Source organism: Dermacentor albipictus, chromosome 2 (assembly GCF_038994185.2).
Source record: "Dermacentor albipictus isolate Rhodes 1998 colony chromosome 2, USDA_Dalb.pri_finalv2, whole genome shotgun sequence".
NCBI classification, from domain to species: Eukaryota; Metazoa; Arthropoda; class Arachnida; order Ixodida; family Ixodidae; genus Dermacentor; species Dermacentor albipictus.
Genome location: NC_091822.1, coordinates 148,513,748 through 148,524,689, shown reverse-complemented (window position 1 = coordinate 148,524,689; position 10,942 = coordinate 148,513,748). Strand labels below are relative to the sequence as shown.

The window sequence follows — 10,942 nt, the reverse complement described above, 5'->3', positions numbered from 1 at the left end:
TCGCGCGCAGAATTTGTCCCCAGAGGCCATTTCATCGTACGAGCGAAACAAGTCCACGGGCGCATTTCGCGCGGACCTCGGCAAACCAACGGTTCCCTGTAATCTCCATCACCGGAGACAAGAAGCAGGCCCCAAGTACAAACCGCGGGAGCGTTTAGGGAACAAAGACGGCGACGAGGGGAGATGGGAGAAGACCTCGCGAGTCGCTTAAGGGGGGAGGCCACTGTAGGGACCCGCTGAATAAGACGCACATTTCTAACTCAAAACAACAGCAACAAAGCGAGCATCCGCTTCCCCGTGGGGGCCAGAAACATCTCGTTAGAATCCCAGTAACCGGAAAGAGGAACGACGTAGAAGCAAGTCAACTTCGAGGGGGAGGGCGGTCAGGAAAACGACGGCTACGTGGGGGAAGAAGAGGAGTCTCGCGAGACGCAAAGGAGAGCTCGCTTGAAAGGCTCGCCGAATTAGACACAAAGAGCGTCAGGCATAAGAACGGAGAGGAAGTGGTACCACCGATGGAAGAAGCGCGGGGATGCGCGCAACGCTTAGACGCGCGGACCGCAGAAGCAGACCCGAGGCTACCCACACAATCGCAAAACACGCAGTGCGGCCCGCGCGCACTTGGCCGGAGAGGCGTGCGGGAGACGGGAGGAAGTACAAAGCGTATTCCCGTGGTCCTAATAGCCGTCCTTCAGGCGGTCGGCCCGGCACTTTGGCCAAGCTGAGACTCGGGTTTGAAGGGGTGGGGAGGGCCGCGTCTGAATGACCCGCCGCGCTTCTGCGGCCACTGGAAAGAAGAAGGCGCCTCCGTCGGAGTCTTGGGCGAGGCGTTTGCTCGTCGGCCAAACCTGCAATTTGGCACAACTGCGGGGCTTCTCGCGCCCAACTTGTGCGGCTGGCCGCTGCTTTCGAGTGCGGAGAAAGGAGTGGAAAACCAAAGAAAAGCCGGTTCGAGGAGAAAGAAAGAGGTAGAGAGGCGAGTCCTTTTGTTTCAAAAGTGCAGGAGGGTGTAGGTCTCGAGGCGAGCCGAAATGTGCACCTCGAGAACGTAAACAGAGTGTACTTCATTCGTGAACTGAAGAAGTATGCTACAGTGTGTTTGTGTGCGTGTGTGTGTATGCGTGTGCGTGCGTGTGCGTGCGTGTGCGTGCGTGTGTGTGCGTGTGTGTGCATGTGTGTGCGTGTTGGGCTAGAAAGGGTGATGTTTGATATGCGTTTTTGTGCTGACCGGGTGTGTACATATGTGCGTCCGTGTATGCCCGTGTGCGCGATTGAGTGAGAATGAGCTCATGAGCGTGCCAACGGAAGTTTAAGGTGAGGTTTCCTGGCATTCCACAAGACATACGAGCCGGGAAAAGGGGCGGAGAATCTGAATGTTCTATGCCGGGCACACCACGACTTGGCCTATTTGAGCGCAGTCTGATGATAGTGCGAACTGCCGCTGCTATTCGCGCTCTCGCTTAGCAAATCGTCCGCGTATGCAAAGCACTGCACTCCCTAGTTATTGCCCATCGAAAAAAAAACATAAGAAAGAAAGAAAGCGTCCGACCTTTCTCAATTCAACTCGTTCAAAATCGGACTCAGTAAGCATAGAAGTGACGCCCCAGAATCAAGCGCGTCAGTTTGGCGTTAGTTCGAAACGCAGCGAGAATGTTCTTCGCCCCCCCCCCAACTATCCTGCATATTTCTTTTTTTAAATTTCTTTCTCTCCTTCGTGCACATTCTCGTCTCACTTGTGCCCAGTTGGCTCCTTTCGGGCGGTGGCGTGATGGGCGCGCAGCAGCACATTTTGTCGTTATCATAAGTGCCCGGCGTTCCATTCTTGCCCCTCTCCTCGCCCTTACCGTTTTGTTCTCAAAAGTGTTCTCGTGCAGCCTCACATTAGGCCTCAGGTTTCTTTATCTCTTCTCCAAGCGAACGCCATTGTACCCTCGCGACGCTGAGTTCGCCCTTCCGTTATTCCGCTTCATTTCGGATGCGGTCATCGCACCCTATGAAGAACAAAAGATGTTCGAATACGCAGTCGGACTCCTCTTATTCCTTACTGCGCACGGTCTTCGGCCATAACGTCCCGTTCTTATAGTCGCCTCTCACTCTCTCCCTTTTGTTTCGCGTTCGGATCGTACGGGACATTTGCTCCGGGCCCCGGAATCTGCGTAAGCGAGGCATTATGCAGACGCGAGGAAACGTGGCTCTACTGGCCTGTGAAAGTTTTTTTTTCCGAATTTTGCGAAACTGTTCGGGTAGACTCGTTCCTCGCGTGATGTCTATAGGTTGTTCCCGCCCTTTGCACGTTTCGTGGCTGACACGCCACGTTTCTTTTTTTTCTTCTTAAGGCTCTTTGGCGAGATTGAGATAGTGGCTGCCTCATTACTTTCTCCTCGCTCCCGTATATCAGACAGTGTAACGGCCACTTCACGAGGAAACTGTAGAGCTGATGTCTTCAGTGCCATGTTCTACGCAAGCTGCTTCACTAACGGGCACTTGATGTCCTCGGTGTCGCGTGTTGCAAGTTTTGAACTACCTGGGAAACCAGAGACAAAAAAAAATAATAAAGAGCAGGTGAGAAGAACGAAAGTCATGCATGTTCTTTTGGAAGATAGCGTCGCAGAAAACAGCGGATAGGGCCGTTGTCCTCGCTTTTATTGACCAGCGAGTGATGTCTGAGCTCTTTACGTATAAAGGAGAAGAAAGGCGGTGAACCGAGGGTGCCCAATGTTTATTAATGATATCATGAGAAGCCAATAAAGTCACCAAGAAAAACATAGCAGAAATTAATTGTACCTACTAATTGAAATAAAGAAACGATAAATTAATGGCAATGAAAGTGGACGAAGAAATAACCTGTCGCAGGAGGGGAACGATCCCACGTCTTCGCATTACGCGTGCGATTCTTTTCGTATATTCATATATCTTAGCACTCCAGTGCTAAGATGTACACAATTTTCATGTTATATCACCAGGAAGTCCGCAGCACGGCCTCTTAACTGAGGTCTCTGCTGCGGTAGCTGCATTAAGAGAAAGCACCTGCCTCCCAGCCTTTGGGCTCAAAGGCCTCCCGGAGGCATAGGTGCTATTTCCATATTCTTGCATTTTAGTTCCATGTTCATTTATCATGCTTACTATATCCACAGACAACTACATGTATCACTATCATAATTTTATTCTATATATCATTTTACGCTTCTATGATACGGATTGATTTTAGGCCACTTTACAGCCATGTTACATCCCACCATCGCAACTCACAAATCAGCGCTTAACACAACATTATAAGTCATGGCGCTCTTTGGACATACCTGGCCCTTGCGCCACTAAAACACACATTCATTCATTCACTCGAGTGTTCTAATATAAGTATCCTTTCCTCCAGTGGAAGACATACTGGGTGGCGTAAGCAAGGGATCCGTAAGCTTCCCGAAAGGCTTGTACGTTCATTTCTCATCGACCCAAAGCTACAGAACGTTAGCGTATGCGCAGCTACAGCTTTACGAGCTGCTGCGGGCGTCACTGCGTGTTGTAGAAGCCTCCGTAGACAGTACGTGCCTCCTGAGCGAGATGACGAGGTGGCACAAGTTGACAAGAGACGCATCATTGTCTTCCCAAGCAGAGCATTATCTCGGCAACGAATGCGCACCCTGACTGTTCTAAACCAAAGTGCCGTACACGCCAGGCGCTTGTACGTAAACTCGCCTCGATATTTTATGCGCGCAAACGCAACGCTTCACAGTTGAAGAAATGTAGCGACCACCCGCCGTGTATACTGCGTGCAGCGGCACGTTTTCTAATGTAGGTCGTGTACAGCCGTACACGTGCACGCAGCCGTAGACCTTGTAGACCTTACGAGGCTTTTTCGCTTTTAGTCTTTGCCTTCCTCAAGTAATTTTTTGTATTGTTCTTGCAAAATAAACATGTTTGTTTGTTTGTTTGTTTGTTTGTTTGTTTGCTTGCTTGTTTGCTTGCTTGCTTGTTATGGAAAGCTTTTTTTGGCAATACAGATGTTTTATTATAGAGGCTGTAAGCGACGCGAACTTGGCATTCTTGCAGACGATTTCATAGGCGACGCGGACATACTTTGCCGCGAATAACGTCACCTTCAGAAGGCTAATTAACCAACAATTACTAATTACCTTTTTTATTAGTGCCTTAGAGGTAGTTGTTTAAATGGCCAATTTTAAGGCAGTCAGATTATAATCCACGCTCTTTTTTTTTTTAATCTTGAAACTCTCACCTAATTCGCGATATTTATTATTGAATTTGAACAGTAAATCGAAATAATATCGAGACCGGGGTGCCGCGGGAACGTATAAAAAAATGGCGGCCTCTCTATATTCCATCGGAGCGAAACGCCCGGTGACCAAAAGGGAGAGGAAGTTTGAAGCCGGACGTCTCGTCCGGTCGGGGCAGCCACCGATACGTCCCGCTTTGCCTGGCAAACAAGTGCGGATGCGTGTCGTGTCAGGACATGCCGCGGCATGCTACTTGACCCCAAACTTCTTTATGGGGGGCGGTCTACTTCACCCCACCCTTCTTTACGGGAGGCGTTGACGTCTCACGCGCAGCGGCGCCCACTCGACCTCGATATTCCCTCGTTTGAGTTTTGAAATTTGAGGATGATTATCTCGAATTGGGCGCGATTTTCAAGGTTTTTTAGAAGATGAGTGGGAACGAAACTGTCACTGCCTCCAAATATGCCATTTTAGTCAACTGCCCTCGAGGCATTAATGAAAAAGACAATTAATCAATTTTTGTTGATGAGCCTTCTGAAGGTCACGTCGCTAGCGAAAAGGCGTGCCCGCCTCGTCCAGCGACTCGTCTGCAAAAAACCCACGTCCGCTGCGCTCATTACCTTTTTACAAAGTATCTGCGTGGTCTAAAGAGGAACACCCTGTATAGACAAGAACGGCACCGAGAGCGGCGCTGCTGCGCCGGCGTTGAGAGCGCCGCATGCGGAGCAAAATTCTATTAGCGGTGGTACCCCTCTCCCATCTCTCGTTCGCGCCGCCTTGATTGCCTCCTGCACTGCGCGTGTTTGGGCACGTTTCGCGCCGCGCGCGGTGTGTGCGCGTGGACATTTCCTTCGAAGGGCGGTGTACAGTCTCTCTCACATTTAGGGGAAAACTCGAAGCGCAGCAGCTCGCGCAGATGCTCGAGGGGCGGGATCTTCAACGGCGTCGTCTGCTACGGCGGCGCACGCTGGCCGCATTGTCGAGAAACGTTCTACTGTCAGGTGCAGGGCGCTGATCACATCGTTACTGCGTGAAAGGAGCCGGTATTCTTTGCTAAGCGTTGCGCGACGCCCACTGATACGCCTCGAATGCAAGTTCATCGCTGCATGGCAGTCATAGACGACGTACTGATTCCATACATTCTTGACGGCCCGTTTCTGGAAGGCGACTATATATTCTAACGCGATAGGACGCCGATCCACACTGCTCGTGCTGTGCAAGAACTGCTAGAAGAGCGCGCAGTCACTCTCTTGGAGCGGCCGCCTCAATCCCCGGGCGCCAACATCATTTAAAATGTCTGGGGCTCGTTGAAAGTATCGCTGGCGCAACATCCCCTCTATCAGTCGCCCGAGGATAGGCTTCGATCCACCATCGTCAGTGACTGAGACGTGCAGCGAATGAACACATCCCTGATCAAGTCATTCTACACTTCACTGCCTTCCAGGATGAGCGCTGTGATCGCTGCCGCTGGGGACATGACGAGATACTAACTGAAGTTCCGAGCGTGACGTGTCCAATTCCCCACCGGCGGGCAGGGTCTGTCTGGTGTAGCTAATGATTATCGAGAGAAATCACTTCCAGCTCATTGTCTGAACCTAAAACGTTCATTTAATCGTGTCCGTTTGTTTCACCGTGTTCGACTCCCATTGTTGAGTGCTTTGTTTTCCTTTCCAGTCAAACAAAGACTGAGCACGTTGCGCGCACATCTTGGTGCGTTTTGTCGCTGCTCATTACGGTAGCACACACAGTGAAGAAATATACGTGCACACGCTCAGTACTCCGGCCCTTCGAAAGAACAAATGAACTATGTTGTCAAAAGAAGTTTGTGGAACTCCATTAGCGCCAATGAAGGATCAGAGTGTGGCGACGCACAACGTTTAGTAAAGAATATCAGCTCAGTTCCCGCAGTACCGATGAAATCGGTGCACTGCCCCTGACAGTACCACGCTTCCCGAAAATGCGGCCAGCGCGCGCCGCCGTAGCAGACGACGCAGATCACGACACCGCCCCTCAACCGTGTGCGCCTGCTCGAGCTGCTGCCGCCGCACGACTCCATTGCTTGCCGCATCGCGATGCAATACGTTCCGAGTTTTCCCCTTAGTGTGAAACAAACTGCACACGCTATATTTGCCTTTAAGAAGATCGGTACGCTTGACGATTATTTTCATGGCTGCAATGCGGCGAAAGGGCAGCGTCTGCTTAACCATGTAAGGGACGCTGAGCAGGTAATTGGAAACGACATCGTATGTGCCGCCGGAAAAATCGTCAGCACATACGATGCGGCACATACATACGGCACCTACGAGCTAAAGTCATTTTTGCAGTTTCTCACATTATGTTTGCTACAAATCCGTGTTGTCTCTGATGGCGACAACGGACTTCTATCGACACTGTGCGGAAATAAACAAGATATATCGCTGCATAGCACAAGTACGACATGCGCACACAACTTTAACTAGCACGTCCCCTACAATATGGAATAGAGGCAGCAATGTAGACAGCTTGGTCATTTTTTAACAGTACTCAAGAGACGGAAGTTGAAAGTATTATTAATCATTCCTGCTTCAGCAATGCCGGCGCGACCAAGACGCGGGTGTGTATCGTCCAGTAACCCGATCGATCGGTGCGATGGTGAAGCGGGAATGAACTCCGGTCATGTTCAATGCATCATGCACATATTCAATTTCTCGGCACGCGTGAACTTCGGCCACTGCTAGCGCATACAACAGACGTGGTTTCCATTCTTAGACAGCGCACACACAAACGAAACACGAGAAAGAAGACAGGACAAGTACTCGTTGAACTTCAAGTTTTTGTATGAATAAAAGGATTATGTACCGAGTAATTATTAATTTCACGTGGGTTAGATATAGAAACCGTCATACACTCAGGAGTGATCAATAAACGATCTCGCTTCGTTTGCCAGATGTTTACTTCGCTCGGCGCACCGCAGTAATCCATGTCTGTCGTCTGCTTCTTTCGTACCATTTTCTTGTGAATCGGTATAATTTCACTGGTGGCATCAACCTTTTCATGTTTACATTGCTGTCGTGACAGTTAACAACACAATAATAATTTCCGGTCATCCGAAGAGGCGCCGTCGCAAACAAGAGACGTTTCGCGCGCAGCGCGAACTGAACGCGGGCGCGACCGCGAAGGGAAGCGGCGACGGAAACCTACACCTTCTCGCGTGCAGCGAGCGCGAGAAAGCCTTCTCGCGTGCACCGCGTGCTCAGCCTGGCCTCCTCTGGCTCAGCGCGAGCGAAGGGAACCGGCGGAAGCAAACCCCCGGGGGATTGGAAACCGTGCCGCCAGGGGAGAAACGAGCGCTGGCGTCTCGGGCGAAACTTGGCGTGCGCTCGTCTATACGTTACATACCCGTATATCTGTGCACGCTACGAAAGGTCTACAAACAAAATGACAAGACGAAAGTTTCACGTTTTCGCGTTAGCGTTCTTGTGTTTGTAACGCCTTATTAACGCGGCTTATGCAATCGATACATAGGTCACCCTACTTTGCAAGCGATTTTTCATCTCTTAAAAGCAGTCGCGGCAAAAGAAAGCACCAAAGGCGCACGAAAGCTGGGAAACCAGAAAACAAGTCGGTATTCGCAATAATTAATTTTAACTCTGAGAATGGCTCACAGGAGAGCTTTAAAGACACAAAGAGTATTGCTAATCTCCTCAATGACAGGTAGCGATGAAAATCACGACGCCCACAAAAAATATTCGATGCTAACGACGACGGGTGTCTAAGATTGAAGCGCTTTTTCCCACAGATTCTCTTATTGTGGAGAAGCAGCCTTTACAGTGCGCCTTTCGGTAATTGGCAAACCGACGCACGCCTGTACGCTGGACAACCCAGCGCACGAAGGGAGAATGTCTGAGGCGCGTCCACTGTATGCCATCGGACGCTGGAATTTTATTGTGCGCGCGTTTTGCGAAATAAAGGCGTGGCTTGCCGCCACAGCTGGGCGTAGAATAGAAAGTCGCAGTCCTCCGCGCGAGCATGCACAAGCAAATAGTGCACGTCCCCTCCATCGTAAAGTAATACCTGTGTCACACGGGCACATTTGGAAGGCCTTCCAGTCGACGGCCTTCGAAACTCCACAACTCTATCGACTCAAAGGAGTTGTCGCGCTGCTACACGGCACTTTTGAAAGGCCGTTGAGCGGTTCAGGCGTTACTCGCAAAATTGTGTGGCGCTGCGGATCTTTATTTTCGTTTTCATGTCACGAGAAGTTAAACAACATTAAAACCTCTTAAAAGCCCTATAATTTCTTTTGTTTGTTTATACACAAACATTTGTTTATACATCGCCATACATATATGTTTAGTTTTCAAGTTGTTGAGTAGCGAAACTGCGGCAACGCTTTCGCCGCTCGATGCGGCCGCCGTTTTGGTGTGTGTTCGCACATGTCAAGTGGCAAAAATACTTTATTGAATAATTAATAACACTCATATATAGTATTTTTAGAGCATTTTGGTTTGATGTTTTTTTCTAACCGTGAGTACGAGCACACTGTGAACGAGAGGGCATGTACGCGCTGTTTCCGCTTCCGTTGCTCAAAGGCCGTCGAGATTTCGATAGAGTTGTAAGGTGCTCCGTTGACTCGATAGACTATTGACTCGACGGCCTTCGAAACGGCCCGTGTGGCAGCTCGAACTTGACCTTTGAGTCAACTGACTATCGGTTGGAAGGCCTTCCAAACGCCCGTGTGACACGGGTATAAGAAACAAAGTACGGAGAAGTGCTCCTTTCGCGAAGCCTTTAATATTTTAATGCGAATGATTGTGCTCGAGTCCAATTACATTCTGGTGAGCTCCTTCCCTTCCTACTCTTTTTTTTTTTGCGTGGATTGTAGCCAACACACACGGTCACCTGCAAAATGAGGAAAGGAGTAGAGTGACAATGAGGCGAAAAGCCGGGCCAATAATCGACCCGAGATTTGGTAAGATAGTCAAGCTTAACACCGTCGGTGCAGAATAGTTTATTGTATACATAATTACGACCTCTTCAAGGACAATTCGAACACACAGCTGAGCTCACGCTCAGCCGTAATCTACCGTACTGGACGCATACTTGTTCGTTTGTCCATGTAGAAGGCTGTTTTAGAGATAGCGTACGTAAGCGACCTTGCATAACCTCAAAACCCAAACTCGTTGGTCTGACTTTTGCGATCTTTTGCACGGCGGGCAAGTCGCACATATTAACTTTGGGTCCCACGTTTCTAAAGCTCCATATTGTACTAATAAACAAACAGCTGCAGCCATGTACTCTAGGATAGTTTCTGCTGACAGATACTTTGACTGAAACCAGCACAAATAGTAATGATGCGCGCCAGTATGTCGAGATTTCCCAAACTTCATAAACGCATTTTTTTTTCAGAGAGCCTAACTTTTCTTCCGGCCCAACCATGTAATAGGTTGAATGTGCGTGAATTTTAAATGTCTCCGAGTGCATAAAAAGAACTGAACATTCTGAAAACAGGCCTCAGTTCTGAGCGTTGGTTGTTTTTTTGTTGGTATGGAGGAGTATCCCCAGAAAACGATGCAACCCTTATGAAAATGGATTTAGAGTTCCTTTAGAACTCCTAATGAGTTCCTATGGAGTCAAAAGGGACTCTATAGGAACTCGCGATCTATAGAGTCGTCTGCATAGAATCTCTATAAGAAGTCTATAGAAACCTTTCTATAGAAACAAGTCATTTCACACACAATAGATGTTCTATAGAGGGTGTATTGACGTCCTATGTACTGAGTTCTATAAAGTAATTTTTATAGAATGTCTTTAAAACTTCTAACGCGACCTGTCTATAGAATGGCTCTCCATTCGTTCTCTATAAATGTTCTATAGAGATTGTATTGTCATCATATGTACAATATTCTATAAAATAATGTCTATAGAAAGTTTTTAACACTTCTAATGCGGCTTGTCTATAGACTGACTCTCCATTCACGCTCTATAAGCAGTCTATAGAGGGTTTATTGTCGTCATATGTACAATATTCTATAAAATAATGTCTATAGAAAGTTTTTAACACTTCTAATGCGACTTGTCTATAGACTGACTCTCCATTCACCCTCCATAAGTGTTCTATAGAGGTCGTATTGACATTTTATGTACCAAATTCTATAGAAAAAATTTTATAGAACGCTTTCGGAAACGTTCTATAGAGGTCGTATTAACATCTTATGTGCCAAATCCTACAGAAAAATGTTAATAGAACCTTTTCAGAACTTGTAATGCGGCCTGTCTATAGAATGGCTCTACATCCTCCATAAAAGTTCTATAGAGGTCGTATTAACATCTTATGTACCAAATTCTATAGAAAAAATTATAGAACGTTTTCAGAACTTCTAATGCGGCCTGTCTCTAGACTGGCTCTCCATTCCCGTTCTAAAAGTGTGCCATCATATGGCATACGTACTGAGTTCTGTAAAGGAACGTTTATAGGAAATTAAACAAGCTAAAGTGCGGCCTGTCTAAGAACGGCTCTATATTTTCACTCTATAAACAGTACCCAGTATCCAGTGCATCGCCGGATTATGGGTCCAGTGCCGCGCGCTGGATGCATGGGGCGCTGGGCAAGCGCGGCGTACTGGGAGGCGCTGGTTACTGGTGCGAAAAACAGCTCTAGCGCGTTAAATACGTGGTGCCTGGACACCGTATGTATTTTTTTTTTGAATACAGAAAGCAACAGAGAGCGTTTT

General features: G+C 48.2%; 1 protein-coding gene across 1 annotated transcript in view; it reads left to right on the top strand.

Annotated features, from left to right (window-relative positions):
- The window catches only part of LOC135899878 (high affinity cationic amino acid transporter 1-like), a 467,387-nt gene that overhangs the window by 274,840 nt on the left and 181,605 nt on the right, over nucleotides 1–10,942 (top strand). The gene's annotated exons all lie outside the window — the stretch shown is intronic.